Below are 8,888 nucleotides of genomic sequence, written 5' to 3'. Positions count from 1 at the left end.
CAAGCTGGAGACTAGATCAGAGACAGAGACTAGCTCGAAACGTGGTGCTTCGCACCGCGTTTCGAGCTTGTGGATCTGCTACTTTCGACATTTTAGAATTTGAATCCTGAAAAGTAATCCTGGATATAATGAGGTTTCCACTCCCGACAGAAACGATGTCTTAAAGGCCTGGTTTCTGACAGGCATACGTGATGCCGCCTGCATGACCCCGTGCACCTCCCAGAGCATTATATACTTCACCTCCTGTCTCCTTCATCTTGAAGAACGACTCCCCGACGTCCTCACCACGAGGAACAGGGTACAGGGTCACCCAGCAGATGCCTGCACAGAAAGCGGGGCCCTCTCTCTGATCTCCCTAACCCTGAGGTACTGTATATAATAATATATAATACAGCCCCTCTTCACTCTGATCCCGTTTGAAGTGTTGATTTATTTTACAGCTTAAATAGCTTCTTCCAGCTCATATAAAACACTGTGTGACTCTGTGTGAAGGTTGAACTTCCAGAAAAGAGCCCCAGCAAGCCTTTGAGGAAGGCCTTAGATATGACAGTGCTTTCCTACAAGTGTGCTGGTTTGGTGCATCTGTTGAAGAGCCTATACTGTCTACTTTACTTTACCTTATTTGTTTATTTCCAGGACAGTGCACATCACCTCTCTTAGCCCTGTTGTTATTACACCATTTGTCTATATGAAAGGAAAACTGGCGACATCGGAACAGTGGGCACCTGGTGATTCTGGGCACCAATGCCATTCTGGAATACTTTGTGTTTTAAACATTAAAGATTATTTTTTTTACGCATTCCTTAAAGATAGCAGGCATTGGAGTGACGAAAACATAACACCAAACAATGCGATCATACATAGCATCATTATTATATATAGGCTCAATGAACTCCTCTCGTTGAAGCAAATAACCTCACACAAATCATGTTTTAAGCACCTGAAATACAGAAGGGTGACTGTACTGTATATGTGCCTCCAGGCCAGGTGGAAATTGATACATGTGTTCCTGAAATCCACTGTAATTGTAGCTGCTGGACCTGGAGTGTTATTCCTGTTGACATGATGAAGTGCATGCCATAGAGGTCTCTCTCTTTCCAAGACTAAAGTGTCTGGAATTACTGTAATTTCGGTTGATCAACCACACAATGTGACTGAGGTGTCTCTAGAGATGTACCGATACCATGTTTTCCTTCACGATACTGATTCCTAATAAATGAAAATTCCATTAACGTGCAATCACAAGTTAGTAAAATCATTATGTAAATAGTACAGTAAGGATATAAAACATTGAACTGTAGCATTAAAAATATTACTGTAAATAAAGCATTGTGATAAATTACGTGGTATCGGATAGGCATAGACTGGCATACTCGTCGATACCGATAGCAGCATTTTAGGCAGTATACGGGTAGCTTTTCCCATACTAGATGATTGATTGATTGACTGATTGAATGCTTTATAAGCCAGAAATGTAAACAGCACGGCGGTATACAGTAAAAAAATTGGGCTAAAAGGATAACACAAAAAAAATGTCCTGCAGGGACTTCTATTGTTTGTGTTCCTAAATATTCAATTCATCAATGGTATCCAACAATAGTTCTCTCCAAAAACTAAAGTGTCTGGAATTACTGTCATTTCGTTTGATCGACCACAACATTTGACTGCTCAGTTATATTAACATAAATAGGAAAAAAAGCTTTATCGCAGTCCTTGCTTTGAAGTTTGAATAATGCGGCTAGGTTTTGGAAATGTCTATTCTTTGTAATGAATGACCAAAAATATATACATATAGATTAGGAGAAGAGGAAATTATATTACTATTATCATAGGTTTTTTACAACTCAGAAGCGTTTCGGTGCATTGGCGTGATGATGGCCTGTGTGTGTGTGTGTGTGTGTGTGTGTGTGTGTGTGTGTGTGTGTGTGTGTGTGTGTGTGTGTGTGTGTGGCCTACGGCAGCGGTAAAGAGAGGCACTTTGTCCTGGGTTTGCTCAGTGTGTTGTCCCCGCGATAAGAACAACCAACAGAGGGACGATAATTTGGAATCATATCTGCCTCTTTCCACATCCCCGTTTCACTTTAATCTCACTCTGTTTTAACACACACACACACACACACACACACACACACACACACACACACACGCACACACACACACACACACACACACACACACACACACACACACACGCGCGCGCACACGCACAGACACACAGCTTTGTATTACTTGTGAGGACATCAACATTTTTAGGACGTACATTTTTGTGAGCTTGTAGATCGGCTGCTTTTCGGTGCACGACACAAGCGCGCAACCAAGTGTAAATCAGGCATAAATCTATATCTAATCCCTAAACCTAACTTCTAAATGTGTCATCCTAAACTTAACCCTGAACATTTTCATAATTGTAAACCAAATCTCTAAAAAAGAAAATGTAACGATAAAACTATACATTTTCTCGTGAGGACCAGGAGAATGGTCCTCACAAATCTCAGATTATACTATACTTGTGGGGACATCCTCACAAGTATAGTAACATTACACACACACACACACACACACACACACACACACACACACACACACGCACACACACACACACAGTCACACAGTCACACACCACGGCTGTCCATCTTGGCAATTTGCAGCAAACAGCTCTCCGCTGTGAAGCAGAAACCAAGCGCACATTAATATGCAGTTAATTTACTCTCATTGTGAGAGTGGCCATATTATGAGGATCTAAAAGCTACAATCCAATCACTTTTTTTCTCATTCCTGTTGAGGGTTGCCATGTCTGCTTAATATAAGCGAGTTTGGGCTTATCTTTTCAGGAAAGTGGTGTGTAAATAATTAGCAGTTGTGGGTTTTTGGGCTTTTTTGTAAAATGCAGTTGCTTATTTGGCCTTGTTTCCTAATTTTCCCTTTTTTTTCTCCGAGGTTTGTTTGAAAGTATTAGATCTACAAGCTCACAACGCGTCGCGGCGCGTTGTGAGCTTGTAGATCAGCTATTTTCAAATAGCCAATGCGTAGAGGTTTAAAAGTGCTTCATGTGGCCTATAGTAGTCGCTTCTTTTTGGGCTTGTTTTCGTAGACCTGGTTGCTCGTTTCTCTCGCACGACCTGGCAACGCCGTTCCTGTTCCCAGCTTTACCATGTGTGATTGAATAGAGAGAGGGTCCTATCTGATCAATAGAGCTCGTTAAACGTCCCTGCGGGCAGCTGTCTCGCCCCCAGCCTCCCTCTAGATTGCTTTTATACCTGCATGGTTTATTGGTTCAAGTTGTTGCAAACGCTGTCTCCGGCTTAATTAATTTTTTAATTGAATTACTCAAGACTGGCCTATATGCATGTGTTTTTTCTCTTTTCTTCCTCCCCTCCCTCATTACATTTACGTTAACTGCTATAGTACTACAGCCATAATGCTGGCCTGGCCGGCAGTGTGTGGACGAAGTGGTTGTTTTGTAGAGCAAGGGGTCTTCAACAGGGGGTCCGTGACCCCTAGTGGGTCCTCAGAGTTACTACAGGGGGTCCTCCAAATCTTTGTGTGATAGAATTCTGAGGGGAGTAGAGGGGAATATTAGCTAAAAAATAGCCGATCTAGATCGGCTATTTTTGGCAAAGAGGTTTGGTGTAGAGGGAAAAAAGCTAACCAAGTAGGCCTACAGATCCAACGGTCAAGTCTAGTATTGAGGCTTTAAGTGGTAAAAATGTCTGATAATTACACCTTAGCTATGTATAATTATGTATAAATGTATAAAAAATTAACAAAAGAAATCACACCCAGTGTGAAGTAAGCGGTGTGGTCACAGTGGTCATCACAGTGATGGAAGTGATTCACTTAAAAAAAACATAAAAGTGTTTTTTTTGCATAGTCCTATTTATAGGGCTATGCACATGTGTCATGTGTTTCTAGCCAATCACAGTCCTGAATAGAGTCATGGTGGCCAATCACGGTGCAGGGTTAGGGGGGTACACTGGTGGCCAATCACAGCGCAGGGTTGGGGGGGTGCAAATTCCAAACCTCACATATAGGGGCGGTTGCACCGCCCAAAAACAATATGTTTTATAACACTGATGACAGTGGTGTAAAACAAGCCTGTGAAGCTGTCTATGAAACCTATAGGAAAAGGTTTAATCTGCAACACAATTTTATAAAATATGTAGTGGGGGGGTCCCTGCATGCTTCATCTCTCTCTCAGCTAAGGGGTCCTTGGGCTGAAAAACATTGAAGACCAACGTTATAGAGAGAGTCCGATGACCGATGCAGGATTTTTTTTGGGGGGCCGATTTTGGAGAGTCCTAAGATCACAGAATAACCAATATTTTGTCAAAACAAAAAGCTAAATCAATTCTGATCAATTTGAAGGACTAAAAACATCTAAAAGTAGATTATCTTCAAGCTCACAACTGGGAGATTCTAGATTGGCTGTTGTTTTTGTTTTGTTTTTACGTTTAAAGATCTTCGCCTGCCCAAAATAGAGATGATGGCAGGTTGAAAGCCAAAGAGGATACAAATCAGGATAAATCTGCAGCATAATGGCAGATTATAGGCTAACTAATGTCGTCCCAAAAAGTCAAATAATGACCCAGACATCGACCAAAACCCCCACAGATGGGTCTGTCTGTCTCTTATTGTTTTTGGGCGTAAGACGTGTTGTTTTTGGGGCGTTTATTTTGGCTGCGTTCTTCGGTGGGATGGGCCGACGGGGGGGTCTGTCTGTCTGTCTGTTGGAGCTGCACCTGTTCTAACCCCCCCACCCCCCCCACCACCCCCCACCCCCCCGCTGTCTCTGAGTGTCGGGGCGACCACCTGCTCGCAGGACTGCTCTCTCTGTGTGTGTGTGTGTGTGTGTGTGTGTGTGTGTGTGTGTGTGTGTGTGTGTGTGCGTGTGTGTGTGTGTGTGTGTGTGTGTGTGTGTGTGTGTGTGTGTGTGTGTTTGTGTCTGTCTGTGTGTGGGCAGTTGGTGGGACAAACAGGGAGACCATTCACACCCGCTCCACACTGTCTGTCTCTCTCTGTCTCTCTCTCTCTCTCATTCAAAACATTCAAAAACATATTTTTGATGTAGCAGATCTATAAGCTCTATAAGTAGCAGATCTATAACTGTAGCAGATCTATAAGCTCGAAAAGTGCCGCTTCGCGCCACTTTTCGAGCTTATAGATCTGCTACTTTTGATGCTTTTGTGTGACACTGGAGTATGATCAAGTATAGAGTATGAATTTACAACAACAAAAAACGCAAAAAGTAAAAATACGGAGATAGGAGGTTTCTACCTTGACAGCAACGTTTTTGCTTGAATCCCTGGACTCTCCCTTCTCCCTCATCACTCCTCCTGTCTCCCCATCATCTGTCTGTCTGTCTTTCTTTCCCTCTCTCTTCCTTCTGTCTGTCTGTCTATCTGTCCGCCTTTCCCTTCCTCTTCCTTCCGTCTGTGTTCGACCTTGTTTCCTGCTTTTATCCCCGTTTTGCCTGTGTGTCAGATAGCTATCTGCAACGCTCTATCTGCTCCATCCAAACGCCCCCCCCCCCCCCCCCCCCCATCTGTCTGTTTCTGCCTGTCATTGTCACCCCATCGTCCATTTTGCTCAGGGTTGCCAACTATCCAACTTAAAATACAGAATCGTCCCTTATTTTGGGAACTAAAAGGAATAGAAGAACGCTCGCCCCCAAAACACGCTCGCCCCCAAAACACGCTCGCACCCGGGTCAAATCCAGCGACCTCGGAGCGGTCGCCATGCTCCAGGTATTCCTAAATGTAAAACTATGCCTAAAACTAACCTTATTCCTGAACGTAACCTCAGTAAAACTATGCCTAAAACTACCTTGTTCCTAAACGTAACCTCAGTAACTGCTTAACCCTAAACGTATTCCTAACCTTGAAGGAATAGTTCACCCAAAAAGTTACTTTTTTTCTATCAATAAGACATTAGATTTGTTTTGTGTTCAAAACAAATCCAAGAATACAAGAACCGCTGGGGGCGAGCGGTCCGGTTATGCTGCGTTCACACGGGCAGATACAAAGATACACAGCATATTTGTCACTCTGTCGCTTTGTATCCGTGTTGCTCAACACGGTCGTTGACGTCATCAAGCTTCGCTGCGTCATCGGCGCTACAATTGTAGTTTCGTATCTTTGTACCTGGAAGTTGAACCCAGCGCAACTTGAATTTGTATCTTTGTAACTTTCGTAGCAGCTACAAACGTTGGATGTTACTTTGTATCTTTATGTGGCTCATTATGGTAACATTTATTTTACAATTAATAATAAAGTAGGGTATTTTGTAGGAGGGGCGTGGCTACCTTGTGATGATTTTGATTGACAAGCTTTACAACCAATAGCATTAATTCCCACCCCCAGCTCTGGTCCCAACCAAAAGCATTAATTTCCGGGTCCATTTTTTCAGACCGGATATAGAAATTTAAAATCGCTGAAAAATAGGCTTCATTTAGGGTCTGTAAAAACCAGGGGCGTGATGACGTCCATATTTTTGAGTGGTGCCAACCACTCCTACATTTGACCGTGTATGTCTGTCCGTCCGTCCGTATGTTTGAGCACGGCCTCAACAGCTGCAGCTGATTGCAACACAAGGATGCAACCAGTTACACTAATTCAAAGGCACCACTCTCTTCACACTGGGTGGGATTTTTTACGGTCTATGCTCACAACACGATGCAGCGGCTTGTCGATCGACTATCTTCCCCACAATAACAGAAAACAGAAAAGACACTAGAGGGACTCCACTTAACCAAATGGGGTTTAAGTGGTTAATAATATGATGTACAAAAACGGTACATAATTATATACAGTGAGATTTTCTGGATGTCCCTTACTAGAATTCCAGGTAGTGGGAAACCCTTGCCTGTTTCTTCCTGCTACTCCCCCCGTCCCCTCCGTCCCCCCCCTTCATTTTTTCATACCCACCAAATTCATAACAAGCAAAAACAAAACTATATCAGCAGCAGCTGGCGACCGTTAAAAGTCCCTCTGTGGACCGTGATAGCTTTGGAGTGTGAAGGGGAGGAAGTTGTAAACAATTAATTATATATATATATACAAATAAAACGTTGTAAATCACTTTAGTACAAATCCAGGACAACTAAGTGGTGCGTGGTAAACGTGGTTTACGGGCAATTTGATTGGCCAGATGTGAGTGTAGGATATTATTAATATTGGACTCTGTCTGGACAAATAATATGTTTTAGATAGTATATACTAGGACCACAATGGAAACTATTGTGGGAACTATCTGTTGGAAACTATCTGTGTCATTTTATACTTTGGTTATTCAAAAATAGCAGATATACAAGCTCATAGCGTGTCACTTTGTGCTGCGCTATGAGCTGCTATTTTTTGGAAAATCGTGAAAATGTGTGCAAATCTTTGAATGTATATATTATTTTAAAGTCAACATTTTTAACTCAAATGCTTGCTTCTGGGGGTCCTTGGAGCAAAGATATTTTTGAGATGAGGGTCCGCGGCCAAATACATATCATTTTGGGGTCCTTGACATGAAAAAGTTTGAGAACCACTGATATAGCAACATAGGTTTTTCAGAAAACTGTTAGTGTTTAGAAGACATTTGTAGACGGCCTCAGGTCTTAATGGGTTAAGTATTATTGTACAACTGTATCTGTACCTTTTGTAAAACTGTTAATAAAGTATTCAATCAATCAATTAGATCTTCCTCTTCGCCTTGCCTACCTGTTGTTAACTAGTTGTACGGACTCTTGCTTTATTGTTTTGTTGGATCTTGTTTATTCGATACACTTATTTATTTTAGCTCTTGCTCATTTGATTTTGCTATTTGTCTCATCTGTTTAAGAAAGTAGGTAGCTGATATATTGCACTTTTACTAGGTATACTCTTAGTTGCTTGTTTTAGAAGAGAATGCACTTAAGACTTCTGGTGATTAGTAGTTTCGTTCCCTACCTATGTTGAATACACTTATTGTAAGTCGCTTTGGATAAAAGCGTCTGCTAAATGATCGTAATGTAATGTAATTTGTTTCCAACATTGGGCCCGGACCCGGGTTAGATTAGCCTGGCATTGGCCAGACTGATGACGTGGATTCAGTCTCACGTTCTTCCCCGGTATCAGTCTGGACTTCGGAGCGAAAATCAGAAAACGCAGTCACTGATTGGTCGATAATTTTCTGATTTCTCATACTCGCTCCCCTATGGGCCGAAGTCCACACTGATACCGGGGAGGATCGTGAGAGTGAATCCACGTTTACAGTCTGGCCACAAATGGGACCAAATGGACCCTATACGAGTCCATTTGGTTGGCATTTGTACACTTTCAGAGTTAAATAAATGCTGAGGATTGTTAGTGTGTAGGTCCCAGAGATTAAAAAAAAAAAAAAAAAGTATTAAATGGGGGTCCGTGGCGTGGCCTAGTAATGCATATTAAACCGGGGGTCCGTGAAATGTAAAAAATGTTGAGAATCACTGATTTAGATAATGCTTGCAGCCGCTTCCTTTACTTGTAGCAGGGGTCTTCAACAGGGGGTCCGGGACCCCTAGGGGGTCCTTCAGAGATACTGCAGGGGGGGCCGCCAAATCTTTATGTAATAGGGAATTTATTTTATTTTTATTTTTACATTAACCACTAGAACCCTCGCATCCCTATTCTGGGGGGAACATTAGCTTGAAAATAGCAGATCTGCAGCAGATCTACAAGCTCAGCGTTGTGAGCTTGTAGATCGGTTTAGGTGTAGAGAGGGAAAAAAAGAGCAGACCAAGTAGCGAGCCAAAGTTCAAGTTTACTCTCTCTCTCTCTCTCTCTCTCTCTCTCTCTCTCTCTCTCTCTCTCTCTCTCTCTCTCTCTCTCTCTCTCTCTCTCTCTCTCTCTCTCTCTCTCTCTCTCTCTCTCTCTCTCTCTCTCTCT

Source organism: Gymnoscopelus microlampas, assembly GCF_963454915.1.
Source record: "Gymnoscopelus microlampas genome assembly, chromosome: 5".
Classification (NCBI taxonomy): domain Eukaryota; kingdom Metazoa; phylum Chordata; class Actinopteri; order Myctophiformes; family Myctophidae; genus Gymnoscopelus; species Gymnoscopelus microlampas.
This window is presented reverse-complemented; position numbering follows the sequence as displayed.